Source organism: Grus americana, chromosome 1 (genome assembly GCF_028858705.1).
Source record: "Grus americana isolate bGruAme1 chromosome 1, bGruAme1.mat, whole genome shotgun sequence".
Lineage (NCBI taxonomy): Eukaryota > Metazoa > Chordata > Aves > Gruiformes > Gruidae > Grus > Grus americana.
In genome coordinates, this window is record NC_072852.1 from 36,594,170 (window position 1) to 36,613,283 (window position 19,114).

Here is a 19,114-nt window from a genome sequence, read left to right on the forward strand (position 1 = left end):
ATCTAATTTAAATCTAATCTGACAAGCAACTTTATTTCATGGTCATTAGTGCTTCAGTCCTGTAAAATGTTCCAAAGTAGGGCTCTAAAACTTAAAGATCCATTAAATACTATTGATACTGAATGAAGGAAAATTGCCATAAGTCTACTCATAAGTTTAAGTGATTTTTTTTTTTTATTTTGTCTTCCCAGATTTTGCAGAACAACATCCTGGGTCCCATGTGATGCAGCTAACTAGAACACTGAGTATAAAGGTTTACTAGAAAAGTGATATTAAGCCCATATCAGTTTTCCCGAGGGCCTAACTTGTCTATAAATAGACCGGGGGGGGGTGTGGGGGGGTGTGGGGGTTGAGGAGTTTTTTGTTGTTTTGTTTGGGGGGGGGGTATTTGGTTTGGGGTTTGTTTGGTGGGGTTTTTATTTAATAAAAATTGGCCACTAAAATCTAATACAAGAGGAAGTGATATTTTTCATACTAATATAACAAGTAGGCCAAGGTGGCTAAGATCCCAACATAAAAGGTATCTCTTAAAGAGCAGAACTGTTTCTTCTGTGCTTTTAGTGACTACATTTGAAACGTACAAAGGGATGCAGAAGGTCAAGAAACTGAGAGTCCGGTCCACATAGAGTTTAATGGCTGATCACTTCTGGTTGTTTCATTTTCTCAGTTATTGGATGGTTGTCCTATGAATCCAAAGCCTAAGTCAGGTTTTAATAAACAGGATTAACACAGGTTTATGTAATGGAACTGTTCTTTCATTTCTGGCACTTATGTTCTATAAGATTAAAAACCTATCCAGCAATAACTATGTATTCATTTTTGGCTCATATCTGACCCGGGACCTGATTAACAGTAAGGTAAAAAACCTCATGCTTGGAATTTAAATTAGTTTGGAGCATTCATTTTGATGATACAGTGCTTCTGAAAGGCTAACTGCTTTACAAAAATACCCACACTTAACAGACATACTTTCTGAAAAGTCTGGCTTCATTCACTCCATGTCTTAGTCCTTCAGTTTAAAACAGAAATAATATTTGCACCTAATATCTGCACTGGGTAAAAATATTTTGTGTGTAAGGATGTGATTGCTGTGAGAGAAATCATCACAGAAATCTTCAAAATGAAATCACGGAGGAGTCACGCTAAGTAATAATGGTCCCCAGACCTCTTAGGCTTGTTGTTTACCTCTGTAACCATCACTCTTCTCATTAAAATAGTTACATTGTAAATGAATGGATTAGATCTGAAAAGAAATTGTATAACTATTTTTTTTCTAACAATAAAGGAATGTTTTAATAAATCATTCTATACTCAGAGTTATTTTTTCCCTCTAATTTTGATACACAATATTTCTTTCTGAGCAAGTCCCTAGAATTTTGAACAATATTCATTTGCTGTATTTGTGTTTACAGTGAAATATTTGTGCTGCAATAAAGGTCTCAGTTGGCAATGGAAACATCATGGTGAAAAATGTATAGATTAGGAAAACAGGAAAGATCCTAAATAATTTACAGATGGTGAACAAGATGGGAAAAAACACTAAGAGAGAGGAAGCACAGCTGATAATGAAGAACTTGATATCACCACTGTTTAAAATTAATCTTCTTAAAAAAATTAAATACAAGTTCATGCAAAGAAACACACAGCAACAACAAAAACATATAATGTACTACTACTATTATATGATTACATGATTCTGTATATGTGTATAGGAAGATTACTTCATAATTTGGAACTTGGGACTTCTACCTAAGAGCTCAAAATGTACCTAGCAGAGATTTGTAAGCAACAATTCTAATGAATTTCCTTTCTGTAGCTTTAAATCATAGAATCATAGAATGGTTTGGGTTGGAAGGGACCTTAAAGATCATCTAGTTCCAACCCCCCTGCCATGGGCAGGGACACCCTTCACTCGATCAGGTTGCTCAAAACTCCATCCAGCCTGGCCTTGGACACTTCCAGGGATGGAGCCTCCACAGCTTCTCTGGGCAACCTGTTCCAGTGCCTCACCACTCTCACAGTCAAGAATTTCTTTCTAACATCTAATCTAAAGCTACCCTCCTTCAGCTTGAACCCATTACCCCTTGTCCTATCACTACTTGCCCTTGCAAAAAGTCCCTCACCATCTTTCCAGTAGACCCCCTTCAGGTAATGGAAGGCTGCTATAAGGTCTCCCCAGAGCCTTCTTTTCTCCAGGCTGAACAACCCCAACTCTCTCAGCCTGTCCTCACAGGAGAGGTGCTCCAGCCTTACGAACATCTTTATGGCCCTCCCCTGGACTTGCTCCAACAGCTCCAGGTCCTTCTTATGTTGTGGGCACCAGAGATGAATACAGTACTCCAGCTGGGGTCTCATGAGAACGGAGTAGAGGAGTAGAATCACCTCCCTCAACCTGCTGGTCACACTGCTTTTGATGCAGCCCAGGACATGGTTGGCTTTCTGGGCTGCTAGTGCACATTGCCAGGTCATGTTGAGCTTTTCATCAATCAACACCCTCAAGTCCTTCTCCTCAGGGCTACTTTCAATCCATTCCCCGCCCAGCCTGGAGTTGTGCTTGGGATTGTCCTGACCCACGTGCAGGACCTTGCACTTGACCTTGTTGACCTTCATGCGGTTCACAGGGGACCATCTCGCAAACCTGTCAAGGTCCCTCTGGATGGCATCCCTTCCCTCCAGCATGTCAACCACACCACACAGCTTGATGTCATTGGCAAACTTGCTGAGGGTGCACTCGATCCCACTGTCCATGTTGCCAACAAAGATGTTAAACAGTGCCAGTTCCAGTACTGACCCCTGAGGAATGCCACTCATCACTGTTCTCCACTTGGACATCGAGCTGTTGACTGATTCTCAAATCCATGTCTCTCCAATTTAGAGACAAGGATGTCATGCAGGATAGTGTCAAATGCTTTGCACAAGTCCAGGTAGATGACATCTGTTGCTCTTCCGTTACCCACCAATGCTATAACCCCATCATAGAAGGCCACCAAATTTCTCAGGCATGATTTGCCCTTAGTGAAGCCGTGTTGGCTGTCACCAATCACCTCCTTATTTTCCATGTGCCTGAGCACAGTTTCCAGAAGGATCTGCTCCATGATCTTGATGTGCACAGAGGTGAGACTGACCGGCCTGTAGTTCCCTGGGTCTTCCTTTTTTCCCTTCTTAATGGGGATTATGTTTTCCCTTCTTAAAATGGGGATTATGTTTCCCCTTTTCCAGTCAGTGGGAATTTTGCTGGATTGCCACCACTTCTCAAATATGATGATGAGTGGCTTAGCAACTTCATCCGCCAGTTCCCTCAGGATCCGTGGATGCAACTCATCAGGTCCCATGAACTTGTGCACCTTCAAGTTCCCTAGATAGTCTCGAACCTGATCTCCTACAGTGGGCGGTTCTTCACTCTCCCAGTCTCTGCCTTTGCTTTCTGCAGCTTGGGTGGTATGGCTCAAACACTTGCCACTTAAAACTGAGGCAAAGAAGTCATTGAGCACCTCGGCCTTCTCCATAATCTGGGTAACCAGGTCTCCTGTTTCCTTCCAGAGAAGGCACACATTTTCCCTCCTCTTCCTTTTATCACTGATGTACCCGTAGAAGCTTTTCTTGTTGCCCTTGACGTCCCTGGCCAGATTTAATTCCATCAGGGCTTTAGCTTTCCTAACCTGATCCCTGGCTGCTCGGACAGTTTCTCTGTATTCTTCCCAGGCTACCTGCCCTTGCTTCCACTCTCTGTAGGCTTCCTTTTTCTGTTTGACTTTGTCCAGGAGCTCCTTGTTCATCCATGCAGGCCTCCTGGTGTTTGTGCCTGACTTCCTCTTTGCTGGGATGCATCGCTCCTGAGCTTGGAGGAGGTGACCCTTGAATATTAGCCAGCTTTCTTGGGCCCCTCTTCCCTCCAGGGATTTGTCCCATGGTAGTCTACCAAGCAAGTCCCTGAAGAGGGCAAATTCTGAAGTCCAGGTTAGTTAGCTTGCTGTGTGTCCTGCTCGCTGCCCTGAGGATCTTGAAGTCCACCATTTCATGGTCACTGCATCCAAGGCTGCCCTTGAGCTTCACATTCCCCACCAGCCCCTCCTTGTTGGTGAGAACAAGGTCCAGCATAGGACCTCTCCTCTTTGTCTCCTCTATCACTTGGTGACGTGGTTTAGCCCCAGCCGGTAGCTGGGTGCCACGCACCGCTCACTCACCCCTCCCCCGGCGGGCTGGGGAGGAGAACGGGAAAACAATGGCAAAGCCTCGAGGGTTGGGATAAGGGCAGTTTACTGGGACAGCAAGGGAGAGGGAAACAATCAACAACAGTACTGATAACAGATATTCACAATGGGTGATAACAAAGAACAATTTACCGATCCCACACCGACCGACTGGACACTCAGCCTGTCCCAGAGCCACACGGAACCCGCCCCTGCCCGACCAGCCCCCTTTTATGGTGAGCATGATGTCACATGGTATGGAATAGCCCCCTGCCAGCTTGGCTCACCTGTCCTGGCTCTTTGTGAAATTAACTCTATCCTTGCCAGAACCAGGACACTTGGACAAGGAAGTTATCATCAATGTATTCTAGGAACCCCCTGGATTGTTTATGCCCTGCTGTGTTGTCCCTCCAACAGATATCAGAGTGGTTGAAGTCCCCCATGAGGACCAAGGCTTGTGAACATGAAGCTGCTCCTATCTGTCTATAGAGAGTCTCATCTGCTTGGTCTTCCTGCTTGGGTGGCCTGTAGCAGACCCCCACTATAGTGTCATCTGTTCCTGCCCTCCCTTTAATCCTGACCCATAAGCTCTCAGTCGGCTCCTCCTCCATCCCCAGGCTTCATGCACTCCAGCTGGTCATTGACGTAGAGGGTGACGCCCCCTCCTCATCTCCCCTGCCTGTCCTTCCTAAAGGGCCTGTACCCTTCCATCCCACCACTCCAGTCATAGGAGCCATCCCACCACATCTCCATGGTGCCAATGAGATCACAGCCCTGCAGGTGTGCACACATCTCCAATTCCTCTTGTTTATGCCGCATGCTATGTATGTTTGCATAGAGGCATTGAAGTTGGGCCCCCAGTGAAGCTGACTGACTGGCTGGAGTGGCTAGAATTCCTTTGTGCTGCACTTCAGGGGCTCTCCTGCTGATCTGTGATCCTTGTCCCAGCTCTGAGCATCTATTGCTGGCACTGGCATCAAACTGGTAGGAGTGGGATTGATTGAGGTTTCCCTCCCCTAGCAACTGTAGTTTAAAGACCTCTTCACCAGCTTGGCAAGCCTGTGACTGAAGATGCTCTTCCCTTTCTCTGACAGATGGACCCCATCAGCCTCCAGCAGATCAAGTTTCTCAAAGCCAGTCCCATGGTCTAAGTAGCCAAACCCCTGCCTGTGGCACCAGTCCTGTAACCATCTGCTGACTTGCCAGATTCGACTGGCCCTTTCAAGCCCCTTCCCTTTGACTGGGAGGATTGAAGAAAAAACTACCTGAGCTCCAGAGTCCCTTACCACCACTCCATTACTCTGTAATCCTTCTCGATGCTCTTCAGATTGCTCCTGGCTGTATCACTGGTGCCCACGTAAAACAACAGCAGTGGATAGTAGTCGGTGGGCTGTACGAGGCTTGGTAGTCTCTCCATGACATCCCTGATCCAAGCCCCCGGTAAGCAGCACACGTCTCTGGAGAGTTTGTCAGGTTGGCAGATGGTGCCTCTATACCTCTCGGAAGGGAGTGGCTTACTACTGTCACCCGTTGCCTTTCTTTAGTTGTGCTGGTTGTTACACAGGGAGCAGACCCGGCTGCCTTACTCAGCTCCAGCGTCTCTCCTGATGTGGCAGGTCTTTCCTCTTCAGCCTGCAGACTGGTGAAGCAGTTCTGCAAGGGCACCTCAGGCTTTGGGGGAAGTCTCTTCCTCCTGCTGGTCCTTGCCACGGCAAGCTTCCATTCTGCTGCATTATTGGCCCCCCTCCCTTCTGTGTGTGCCAGTGGGGGAGTTTTTGGCTGTTTGGCTGTGGGCTGTGGGTCCACTGCAGATTGCACTTGGAACCAGCTATCCAACTCCTTCTCAGCCTCCCTGATGTAACACAGCCTTCTCACCACCTCCTGCAGCTCAGTCACCTGAGGTCTGCTGCCTGTCCCTGCCCTGGGAGAAAGGTTTGGGCTCTTCCTGCAGCCTGAGGTCTGCACTGCAGCCTCTTCTTCAGCAGCTCCATCTGGGTGGAGGCATCAGCTACCACTGGGGTAGATGGTGCAGACTCCCCAGCCGGAACTGCAGCCTTTGCTCTCAGACAAGTGCCCACCATTCTGCCTTGAGGGTCAGGTAGGATGGGTGCCCTGTCACAGAACAGTGCCCGGTCACTGGGTTATGTGTACTTCAAGTCTCGCACTTAGAGAGTCCACATGCTCTAGAAATGCTGAGCCTATATGGTCATAATAGAGAATATAAACCTCAGTTCCCATTACTCTCATGGATAGTGATTTGAAGTAGTTACAAGTAAGAGGAAGCATGTGCTGTGTACAGCTTATTTTCTCTCCATTCTTTACCCCAGAGCAAGGAGTCCTGGAGGGTGACAGAATGGACTGTAGACTGGTCCTCATTTACTGAAAAGAGAGTTGAACTGGTACCAACCAGTTAATGGTTGGACTTGGTGATCTTAAAGGTCTTTTCCAACCTAAACAGTTATATGATTCTATGATTCTATGAAATAATGTCACAGGCTTCACATCCTGAGATTAGTATGTGCCAGTCCAGTCCCTCCTACAACCTTAGGCTCTATGCAAGCTGTTGTGAATGTCACCAGCTGTACATAGCCCTGAGGTACAATTCTTCCTTAATCATTTCAATGTAATTTTCTTAGGACAATATTGAAAACAGCATTCATAAAACCCTGAAACCTTGTTTGCAGAGGCCATGGGGTAGATAAGAAAAGAAATGGGGATCTCTACACCTGCTGTAGGCTTCTGAAGGATTGCTTTCCTAGAGGACATTTCCAAGTAAATGCTAATGCATTGAAAATCTGGCCTATGTGCCCACAGGCTAGGAATGAAGCAAACTAGAGAAAATTGCTTATAAGGAATTCCTCTTCCTTCCCCTGTTCCTTTGGTTGCCTTGAAAGATTGATTATGCAGTTTGAACTTAGCAGTCTGGACTTAGCTGGACTTAGCCAAATACAACATTTATGCACAATGTAATCTTTCAGCTTGCCTCCCTCTTCAGCACTTCAGAAATGACCCGCAATGACTGTGCTGTTTTATAGGTAGACCTTGGTCGCCTGCAGACAGACCCTGCCAATAAATGTTTATGAAAATGTGCTAAGTTCATGAAGTGGATCTATCATCAGCAAAGTTTATGGTTTTTCTAGCAAACTGAAGCGTTTGTAAAGTGCCTATGTGGCCATTTATGCCTGTTTTCTTCCTGCTGAATACAGGTAACTTTCAGTCTGGAAGCCACATAAGATGACTCTGATTTTGAGTTAATACACTCAAGTAGTCATGTTGGGTCATGTAGTCATAGAGAGACATGTGGGATCACATGAAGTGCAAGTGGAGGTGTGTTTAAGGGAGATAAAGAAAGATCCACCAGGCCTCCCATTACTACTTCTCTAGTAGATTTGTAACTACTGTCTTCCCTATCAGCATGCTTGATTAACTAAGTTAAAAATTCTTCCAGTTTTCATAGTCTTCTCATGCTCAGAGCATTTGATTAAGATCAGAGAAACGCAGAGTTGTCTTCATCCGTACAGCAATGTCCTAGATTATTTTTGTGGAAAGAGCTAGTTCAATGTTAGAAGTAAGGATATCCATATAGATCAGCCTGCAATTTTATACTTCCAATGACAATTAGTCCAATGTCAATTGCTCTTAACAATGACAATGACATTGGTGTCCACAATGGCTTGCATAGATGACTTTTCATTACTCAAAGTCTTTGATTCTTCTTTACTAGAAGGTAGCCAAATGGAACACCTTCCAACAACATATCTCCACACGAATGCATTTATTTTCCCAATATATAAGGTTACTAACCAATGTAGATTTATACTACATTACCTAATTACCAGTAATTATTTGCAACAGCATAAACTCTGCCTACTCTTCAGACAATTGCTCACAAAGCTAATGCCTAAACTTTTGCTATTATTAGGTAACTTCAAGCAACCTCAGGTGACATTCCATCAAACCTGCGTAACTCATGATAGAAAATATGTCATGGGTTTGTCCCAGCCAGCAGCTGAGCACCACACAGCCACTCACTCACTCCCCCCACAGCGGGATGAGGGAGAGAATCAGCAGGACAAAAGTGAGAAAACTCGTGGGTTGAGATAAAGACAGTTTAATAAGTAAAGTAAAAGCCGCACATGCAAGCCAAGAAAAACAAGGAATTCATTCACCACTTCCCATTGGCAGGCAGGTGTTCAGCCATCCCCAGGAAAGCAGGGGTCTATCATGTGTAACGGTTACTTGGGAAGACAAATGCCATCACTCCGAATGTCCAACTCCTCTTCCTTCGTCTCCCCCCAGCCCCTTATATGCTGAGCATGACATCATATGGTGTGGAATATCCCTTTGGTCAGTTGGGGTCAGCTGTCCCAGCTGTGTCCCCTCCCCATTTCTTGTGCACCCCCAGCCCCCTCGCTGGTGGCGTGGTGTGAGAAGCAGAAAAGGCCTCGACTCTGTGTAAGCGCTGCTCAGCATTAACAAAAACATCTCTATATTCTGAATATTGTTTTCAGCACAAATCCAAAACACTGCCCCTTATTAGCTACTGTGAAGTAAATTAACTCTATCCCAGCCAAAACCAGCACAATATATCATCTTTCTACTGATGATTACAACATTCCTTGGGAAGGAAACCATATTTTCTCCATTTTCTCTTACTTCTTTTTTGCTGGTTTTTTCAAATTGATATCTTAACTGAACTCTGCCATGTTCATACTTTCATAGACCTTTGGATGAAATCCTGGCCAGAATGCTGCATGTATCTGATTTCTTAACATTTTCCAAACCTGACATTCTTTTCATGTGGATTTAGTCCAGTAAGAGGAACTGATTAACCTTTTCAGACTGCATGAGATTTCATTAAACTGCTAAACTAATAATTGCATCTGTATCAGATTGGACTTTAAGGTAAAGTTAGCTGTCGAAGGACCTTGACCCTAAAGTCTCATCTATTTTTGATTCCAATTTAATGAACACATTCAGACTTCATTGCTTAATTACATCACACATCAATGAATTTTGCATTTTGATTAGGTAATAATTCTATGTGATTCTCTGGATCACTTGAGGATACACCCATGAAACATGTAAACCATGCTGATGAGTTCCAAGAAGGGCATATCTATATGTGCTTTAGACTCATTAACATTTGTTTCCTATCTACACAGAGGTATTTGTATATCATTTTATGCTAACGTAGGCATTTGCATTGTTGGTATCTCTTCATGCTCTGCAGTATGTTTTATACTTCTCAAATGTTGTTTCATCTCACTGTGCAATAGCGACTAGAGTACAGCTGTATCAGTCTGATAAAATTTCATAAGGGGACAGGGAGATATTGGTCTCATATGTCTCAGGTTTTTTTATTTTATTTAGAAAAAAAAAAGACACTCATTTTAATGAACTTCAGTAGTCTTCTTGTTATCTTGCTCTCAGCTGAGGGGTTGTTCCTTCCCAATTCCAGGCCACTACATTTCTTGAAAAATATATTCTTCCTGGAACTTTCTCTTTTTCCCAGTTTGTTCTATGTGTTACCCACACATTATTTGTTTCATATAATGGTATGCAGAAGGCCTCCAATGTAAAATTTTCAGTGAAGAAACAGAGGAATACATCGAAACAGTGGAAAACTTCTTAACATTGGATTTCTTCATCATAGAAACAGTCATATCTGAAGATAAAACATGAGATATATGGAATGTGGAAGACCATTGGCAAAAACAAGGTATCTTGGACAAAACAAGTTGCAAAGAATGCTCAGTGAGCATGAAATACTCAGTGTGGACACTCTTTTCATAAAGGCTGCATGCAGGAGCAGTTTAAGCACACAGAATTTCCCATCAAGATCAAAGTAGTCAATCTTATTTCACAGATTTTCATGAGTTTAAAAAAACTGTGAGACCTTAAAAAGACATTCTAAATCTTGTACTATAGATCACTATTCCAGGAAAAAGAGCATCTGATGTGCCATTAGTGAGAAAAAATATTTCTGGCAGCAAAGCAAATGTACTTGTAACTTCATGGAAATAAATTTCATTTGATTTGTTATGATTCAGATAGTTCATAGAAATTAATATCTATCAAATAATGCTACTGATTTTCCTACTTTAAAGAAGATATTTTATCGTTCCACATCTGCAGTTACAGTTGTTTCAAACTTTGTAACATTTTCTTTTTTGTCATAGGGACTTGTGGTTTACTTTTTTGAATAGACCTTGTTTACACCTATAATCTATTTTTTTGCAGTGTATCTTCAGGCTATCACAGTACCTTGGAGGATGTCAAGCTCTGTAATTAGAGAATCTCTTAACTGAAGAGCACTAATGGCAGTCATTGCAACTGTCAGCAGTTTTTCACTTTTCACATGAGGACACTGTTTGCTAATTGGATTAAGTCTGGTTCTGGCTGTAATCTCTGCAAGCAGTAGTTAAGGAAAGAACTGCCATGTCACACCTGGTTTGTGGGCTGGAAGGTGATGAACACAGCTAATAAAGTGTAATTTAAAGCACAACCCATGCACATAATTAACTATGCCTTATTTCCTTGATTAAAAATCTGCTTATCAATGATAATGGCTCAACTAAAACACGAGGTAATATTTTAAGGTAGAGCAGATACTTATACTACCTGAATAAGATGCTGTTTAAATGTGCTGAGTGAGGTTTTTAATGTGGCATTGCTGTCCCTTTTGACTAAACAGTAATGTTCAGAGCCTGGCAAGTATTTTCTTTTTCTACAGTGGAAAAACTGAACAGAATGAGATATTGTTCTCATACAACCCAGCCTACCTCTAAAGTTTGTTTCTCAGAGCAGTACCATCAAATTTCAAGATGCAGCTGCTCTGGCAATCTAAGACTGTCAGCACCCCTCACAGAAAGTTTTCATTTCTCTTGACTTGCTCTCAGGACCCTTATGTCAGTGTTTAGCATCTCTTGATTTCTGTTGATTTTAGAATTTCCTGTCTCAATCCCTTTTTTCCCATGCACAAATGCTGATAAATAGATACCACTAAATCGATTCTCGTCCCTCTGCATTTGCAATAAGAACAGCCTCTGGTCATGGTTACTGTTGTCTCAGTCATCATTAGCATTTAACTCCACCCTTATTGAGCCTGAGGTGAAAGACAACATAAATAAGGTTTATGATTGCTCAGTGATCAAAGACAAGCTTTCAGTGAGCTATACAACCTCTGGCATAACAGTATAGCTACACTGTTGGGTGATTTCTTGAATCTTTATAGTTCCTAATAAGACATGGATTCAAGGCTTATGTTCAATAGTACTGCAAGGGAGGATAATCAAGAACTGATGACTCTGCAGAGGTTTGGAAATTCAATCTAAAGGAAATTCAATCTAAAGAACAATGACCTGACAAGGATAGAGAAAAAGGAAACATGACAGATCCTAGAAGCTATAAAAAGAATCTGGTACATCATGCAGTGGGAGTAGTGGGAGAATTTCAAGATGGGTTGAGGGGTTACGGACAGTAAGAGAATAGCTAAGCTTTATTTGCAACCATCATTGTAATAGCTGAATTCTTGAGGGAGCCATAGAAGAGCTAAAGGAGAGGAAATGACACCTCCCCTTTCCAAGCAGCAAAAGGGAAAAAAAAAAGGTTTTCATCTTGACTGTTTTGGTCTGTGTTTGCAGCCATCTGAAATATTTTGAAAGAGTAGCTGTATAATATAAAATACTACCATATAATTTCCAGAACCCATCCAGTTACCGAGGGGCTAAAAACAAATCAGCTGAGGCTGGCTGTTTGTTCAGCAATAGTTGAAGAAGCTGAAGTTGAAGGATGTGGCTGCTTGAGAGCTGGAGAGCCACTGTGAGAAGCTCAGCAGTAGCGGTTCAGTAAAGTCACTCTGAGAAAAGTCATGAGGCTCTGGAAAGGCCTTGTCTGACTGTCTAAAAAGTTAAATAATTTTCTGTTTCCTACTGCACTGCACAGAAGTCACTTTATGTCAAATATGGTATTACTATGATGTAGAAAGCAAATGCAAAACTGATTCTTAAAGGGAGTAGTGTGCTCTCTCTTAATGTGCATGGAGCTTAACAGTCCTTGTGTAAGGGATAGAGTCTGTTGATGCAGTATGTGTGAGTGATTTGTCTTTATAATGCATTTTCACTTTCTGGAAATTTATGAATGTGTTTACACCAATAAGACTAAGCCTGACAGGAGTACGCTGCCCTGTGATCTCCCATATTCTTGAAATGCAAGAGCAGCCTATGAAATAGTTTTGGCCCAGGCCAAAAAATATCCTTCCAAAGAGTTCCTAAACACAGCTCAGGAGTAATGCCCAATAAGTATTTGCATCCAATTACTGTGCTCCAGGAAATAAAAGGTTTAATACTTTGGACACAGGCCATTCTGTGTCAGCTGGCCTCAGACACTGAGATTCATTCCACATTCAATCCAGGCACATTCAATTTACTGGTATGGCTATGTACCCCCATCTTCTTAATACTCAAAATCATGTCTTGTCAATCATAAATCTCTATTTAAAACTTTAAGGTTGAACTCTTAAGGAACTCTGGGATGTTTGCCTTTGAGTAGTCTCGCTGGAAGTGCTAGTGCGTTACCACAGAACTGCCATGTATTGTTAGATTTGCATACATAATATGATCTCATGCATGATGTGTATAGGTTGTGTCAGCTAGTTTGTCTGAGTCATTTTGTCCCTAATTTTTCACTTTAAATGCTAACATTTCTTTCTGCAATGCTCATCCCTGCACCTCCTGAGTAGCTTCCACCCCACTGCAGATTTTACTTCTGTGTATTTTGATGACTTTGACTTGTGATTCCTTGCAAACATTTTTTCTTTTTTTTTTTTCTTCCCCCCCCCCCAAATGACAAAATGGCTTTGTAAAGCCTTGGACTAAGTCCTTTTGATAACTCAGCTGTTGCAAATGCTTTGTCTATAGACCATGACTTGTAATTTGCAATGTACTGTGTAGGCAGCAGTTTTACAGGTACTTGTCAATCTATTTTACTATATTCCTTGCCCTTGCTATTTTTTGTCTCCTACTGGCTGTATTCTCTTTTTCATTTTATTTTCATTTTAACCCCCAATGTTCTCTCCTCTCTTTATTTAAGAAAAGAGGAGATTTTACAGGTTAAACTTAACCGATTAAAGGGTTTCATACTCCGCTATTATACATATAATGAATTCTATTAGACTATATGAGCACTGAAAGCTCATTTCATTGTATTTTTATCACTGCAAAAAAAGACCCTCTAGTGTTGAACTACTGAAGTGCTATTGTAGAAGAATCCTTAAGTAACTTTGTCTGATGACATGTATGATGTGCTTGGGGTGTTCAGTTAAGTTTCCTTCATATGCTGAGATGTTGGCTTTACATGGGCTAAAATATATAAATGTATCTATGTATGCATATATACAAATATTTATATAGTCAAAGCTCAATGTTCCTTTGCTATAAAGGTCTCTGGTAAAATACACTCTATTTAAAAGACTACCAGTCCATGAAAGTATGCTATCCTCAGTAGTCATATTGTATCACATCCTCTTCATATTGCAGAAGATTTGGAGTGTTCCTACATAACAGAGGATGAGTTAAAAAAGAAGTTGCATGTTTAGATTACTTTTAGTTTGTTTTGGGCTTTTTTGGGAGGAGATGGAAAACCCATGGAATCATGAAATTTGGCTTGGCTTAAAGTTAAAATCCAATTTGGATAAATAAAAATCTCTCCCAGATACATGAGGGCTATAGTGTGATACAGTATTTTAAGCAGATAGATAATAAACTTGCAAAAGCAGAGCTGTAGGAGATCCAAAACTACTTGCAATTTATGTTTCAATAGCAAAACAGATGTTGTAGAAGAAACGAATTAATTTTTTAAATTGTCATTGAAGTGTTTTGACACTTTCTGTAAAGGAATTAGTTTGTTTTGAAATTATATTTTTGTTATTTTATCATGACTGGAATACTTTATGTTGATACACAAATTTATCTTCTTTTCTGCTTTTAAGAAGAAGAAAGCCCTCTAATAATCTCTTTTTCAGTTCAAAGGAAAACTTGGCCAAGAAAAATCATAACCCCTTTATAAAGCAGTTTTAATGAAGAGGAAAATCTTAAAGTCATAGAATCATAGAATGGTTTGGGTTGGAAGGGACCTCAAAGATCATCTAGTTCCAACCGCCCCTGCCATGGGCAGGGACACCCTCCACTAGACCAGGTTGCCCAAAGCCCCATCCAACCTGGCCTTAAACACTTCCAGGGAGGGGGCATACACAACTTCTTATAATTTCTTATCATTGTAATGTAACTTTAAAATAAATAAAGAGTAGGAAAAAAGCCCCCACAAAATTAGACAGGAAAAAGCAGAAACGGATTTCACAACCAGCTGCTGGATTTTTCAACAGGTACGTACCAATTTTGTCAGTGAATGATATGAAACTCATTTTCTCGTAAGTCTATATTATTCCATCTGATGTACATCAAGGAAAAGACTGGCAGTTATTCAGACCTATCAAAAATCTTCAGCTATTTCCAGATACAAGCTTCAAAGATGCCTAGAAAATGTTAAGTGACTTGCTCTAAATATTCTCTTATCATCAGTTGTTTCTTCCTTTTTTTCCCCCAACAGTACTCTGCTTTCTACCTTGAACTCGTTTTTATATTTTTTTATGCAAATTAGCTTTTAATGTCACTTTACAAAGGAATCACCATGAGACTGCAGAGTGTGTTTGGGATTTTAAAGTATAATGTTTTTTAAAGTATGCTCTTCAGACAGAGAATTTTTTGCTTATTTTCTCTCATAGCAAGTTTCCTTCAAACCTGTCTGAAACTTTCCATATCTGAAAATCATGAAGAAGAGCTGATGAAGACTGAATTTCCATCTTTGTCCTCTCCCCTTTTCTCTTCATCTTCCAATTATCTATCCTGAGAAATTTCTAATAAAATCAAATTCTGGGTCAGCTCAGTAATGACCCGCCTAGTTCCTCAACTCCAGTGAAGCACATTTTTTTTTTTTTTTCCCTCTGGGAAAAAATACTGGGATTCAAGATATCTCTCTTTTGGAACCAGGAAGTTACCTGGAGGTTTCCACCCTTGAACTATAGCAAAATTTTGTGTCAGCTCATTCTGTCTCTCTCTCTCCCTCCCTCTCTCTCTCTCTGCCTTGATGAAAACTCCTGCAGTGCACAAAGTCAAATTCTTTCCCCAGCACCTGCACAGTGTGACCTGCTGAGCACTAAGAAATGTGAAATGTGATGGAGTGGGAAGATTCCTTGAGAGTAAATTCAGTGCCAATGCAATTGCTGCTTCTCTCTCTGTCTGTCTCCATGTGCATGATGGGGGTGGAGTGCAGGGAACAATTCTACTCTCTGTTTAACATAGTAATATGTTTTCATGGTATTGTGAATGATTTTATTGGAAGGAAATGTTCCTAAGGCAATGCTGTAAGTGGTTTCTTTACCTCATAAAAGGTTTTGTGCTTTTTCCATAAAAAACACCATCTTTCATACAAACAACAACTGAAACCATTAATTAGTCTGAAGTTTAATTAAATGATGATCCCCATTTAACAGTGATTAAATTGCAATAGCTAGCTAAATCAAGACAGCAACATTTAGTTTAATTAAATTAGGTATGGTATTACTTCTTATTACCACTGTGAATGACTAACACAATGGAACTACAAATTTCTTTGCTTTATCATTTATTAATTTATTTGTGCATGTAAATGTACTTTATCATTAAAAGAAAATTATTAACAGTATTACATCACTTTATTTTAAAAAAACCCAAAATATCTTAATTTGAATTTCAAAAGATTTTCATACCCAAAAAAGATTAATACAAGAAAGCTACTTAACTTTTTAAACGCAGGAGTTCTACATTTTTTGTCAAGATACTCTTAAATAAAAGAGTATTATGTACTTTTTTAAAAATAGATTTTTCTTTTTCCCAAAAAATCAGTTTCTTTGAGTTACTCTGGTTCCATGAAAAAGTCATTTAGTTTAAAATAAATTTCCTGGTTTAAAGTTCTACTTTGGAAAATTTACCTTTAACTGTTTCTTACAATTCTGCTGCTCTTTCTGATGGTAAGAATGCAGCACTTTTCTTCAAATTCACATTTCACTGAGATGTATCTTCTCAGAGATTACAGCTGAACAAATAGCATGTAAGCTTGTTTGCATAGGTTTGTGAAATCCAAATTTTGCTTATAAAAGAGAGAAGTGGGGAAATAGTTCAGTTTTATAAAAGATAAATGAAAGGAGCACAAAGAAGAATTACATTCCTATTTGCTGTTCTTTTATACAAGAATAAGACATATTCAACAAAACTGAAACTCAAACTCAAATTATTTTCTTTTCTTCAGTAATAGAGTGCCTTTAAGAAAAACGTGTAAGGTGTTTACTGATACAAGTTAACGTGGAAACCAGTCCTTTTTGGCACCCAGTGTGGGGCAGGAAGAGTTAAGATAATGACAGATCAGACTGGAGCATGTGAAAAAAAATTGTTATAAGCATTTATTACATTAGTTTAATCATCACTGGTCCTCTGGTCACAATGTGGTTTTATGCACAGTTATTTAATTTTGTATTCCAAAATTTGCACCAAGGATTTATTTACTGATGAAAATAGATTTCTTTAAAAAAAACCCAAAACAACCCACACCAAAAATAGCTTCTGATACAGTGTAGAATTTAGTCGATTCCTTTGGAAAAGGCCAAGAAACAGTAGATACTAAGCCCAGCCTTAGTCTCTCCCTCTTGACCTGGATTGCTTTTCACATTTTTAGCAATAACTCTTATTTTAAAAAAAAAAAAAAAAATTTTTTTGTTGTTGTTCTTTAAGAATTTTGTAAGTTGCAAGAGATGTCAGTATTAATATTCTCCTCACCACAACTGAACTCTGATAAAAGAAGGGACAGTGTGTGTGCATTAAACCAGTGACTAGACAAAAGCTTCAGAAATGTAACTTAATTGATGTCTTAAAGTTCTGAAACATCTGGAAGTCTCATTATGTACTGTTGTTCATTAAGAACCCTAGTGTGTTTATCTAGCTGTAGAGAAAACACCTATTCCTTGCTTCCTAGTCACAGATATTAAAAAAAAAAAAGTGTTGAAAATAATACACAATGAGAGATTTTGAATAATTATCTGCTTTTTGAAGGTCAAAGGATTCTTTGAATATCTGAGGCAGTATGTGACACATGTCAAACAGCTTCTCAAATTAGAAACTAAAGCAAGCACTGATGTTCCCACTGAAGTCGGATGTATTGAAGTGAGAAGTCACAGCCTCTGTGGACAGTGACCTTCTAAATTAGCCACATATTACAGTGCCTAATGCACCTACTGCTGCAAATAACGCCAGCCACCTTACCCCATGGGACTGTAACAAAAACAGAAAGGAAAAAAAGACATGTTATTTTTCCCATTTGCTGAACAAGCATAAAATCAGTTAAAAGAGCTTTTTAAAAAGATGAATATGCATATTCACAAAACCTGCATTTTGAGCTATAGCATTGAACAGAACAGGTGTCCAGTCCCTCTCATTTCAGTTTCATCAAACAGCCCAATAAGGTACTCCCACTCTTTGAAAGAAGGCACTTTTTTTCCTCCAAACAGTACAAACCAAGATAAGTTAGTCTGTAGTCCCTTGTATGTTCAGATGTTTGGAGGGATTATTTCAATATGATGCTACAAGACAATGGAATGGGATGGTGGATACAATTTTTTCTAAAGGCAAAAGAGCACAGACTATTAATGTCACTTACTGCCTATTTTCTTTTTATGTAACTAAAAATTACCATTGGCCTTGTGAAGACACAAATGATATGAACCAGCAAAGTTGCTTTAGTAGGCTATTGGCTGGTGTTGTGTAGCTGGCACTTTTTCAGACAAAAAAAAAAAAGAGATAATAATGCAATACTGAATTATATTCTTACTTTGAAGATGACAGTGAATACGTCATCTTAGAATAATATGTAGTAGGAAAGCAAAGCTGCAAGGCAATAACAAAAAAACCCCCATAAATTTGGTGCATATATATATAAAACCAACATATATTTCATTCTAATATCTATCCATTGGGTAGCACAGGTTTCCTAACAATTCTTTTTCACAGCAACTTTGCATGATGTCTTGTGGGTCTATTCAGGACTAAGATGGCTGGAGGATCTCACTAGAGGAATGAAATTTTAAGCAGATTTTGAGAGCTGTGTGTGTCCCTCTACAGTATTAAAAAAAAAAAAAAAAAAAGAAAAAACCACCGCCAAACAAATAAACAACACTACTGTGTGTATGAAATTTTAACTGAAGAAAAAAACAGCTCAGGAGACTTTAACAGTTCTTAAGATGGTTAATATTACCATTTTAAAAAATCACTTTTTATAGTATAAACTCAACAAATACTTGATCTTGAGGACAGTTTCAGAATAATAGATATAATCAACAAAGCCTGATTGTAGCAGTAGCAACAGAAGTAAATCCTTTACTGTGTGCATTCTGCTGCTGGGATCAAAGCAAAAGCCCCAGAGTCTATATAGCTTTGAATATAGCTCCAGCTTCTTGGCTTAATGCTGGTTTGACTAGAGAAACTTCATGCAAGGCAGCTTGAAAATTATGTGTCTCTATCTATGTTATATGATACTGATCAAGTAGCTCAAAGGAATAATAACAAAAATGTGAAACAATCATATTTATTGAGCTTTCTGAGAAGATTACCCTCATTGTTAGTTTCCCTTCATTTCTGTGTTTACCAGGTCCTTACCAAACTCTGATTCCTAGGAGGATAAAAACTCCATGGGAATGCTTCCTTTGCCCCTTGAAATAATTCTGAATTGTCTGTAAGATCTTGTTACAGGTCACCTCAAGCTCTGATGATCAATCTTCGGACATCTAATTGTGCAAAAATTATTGCTTTCTGTTTGAATGTATCTCTACAGCATTTAGC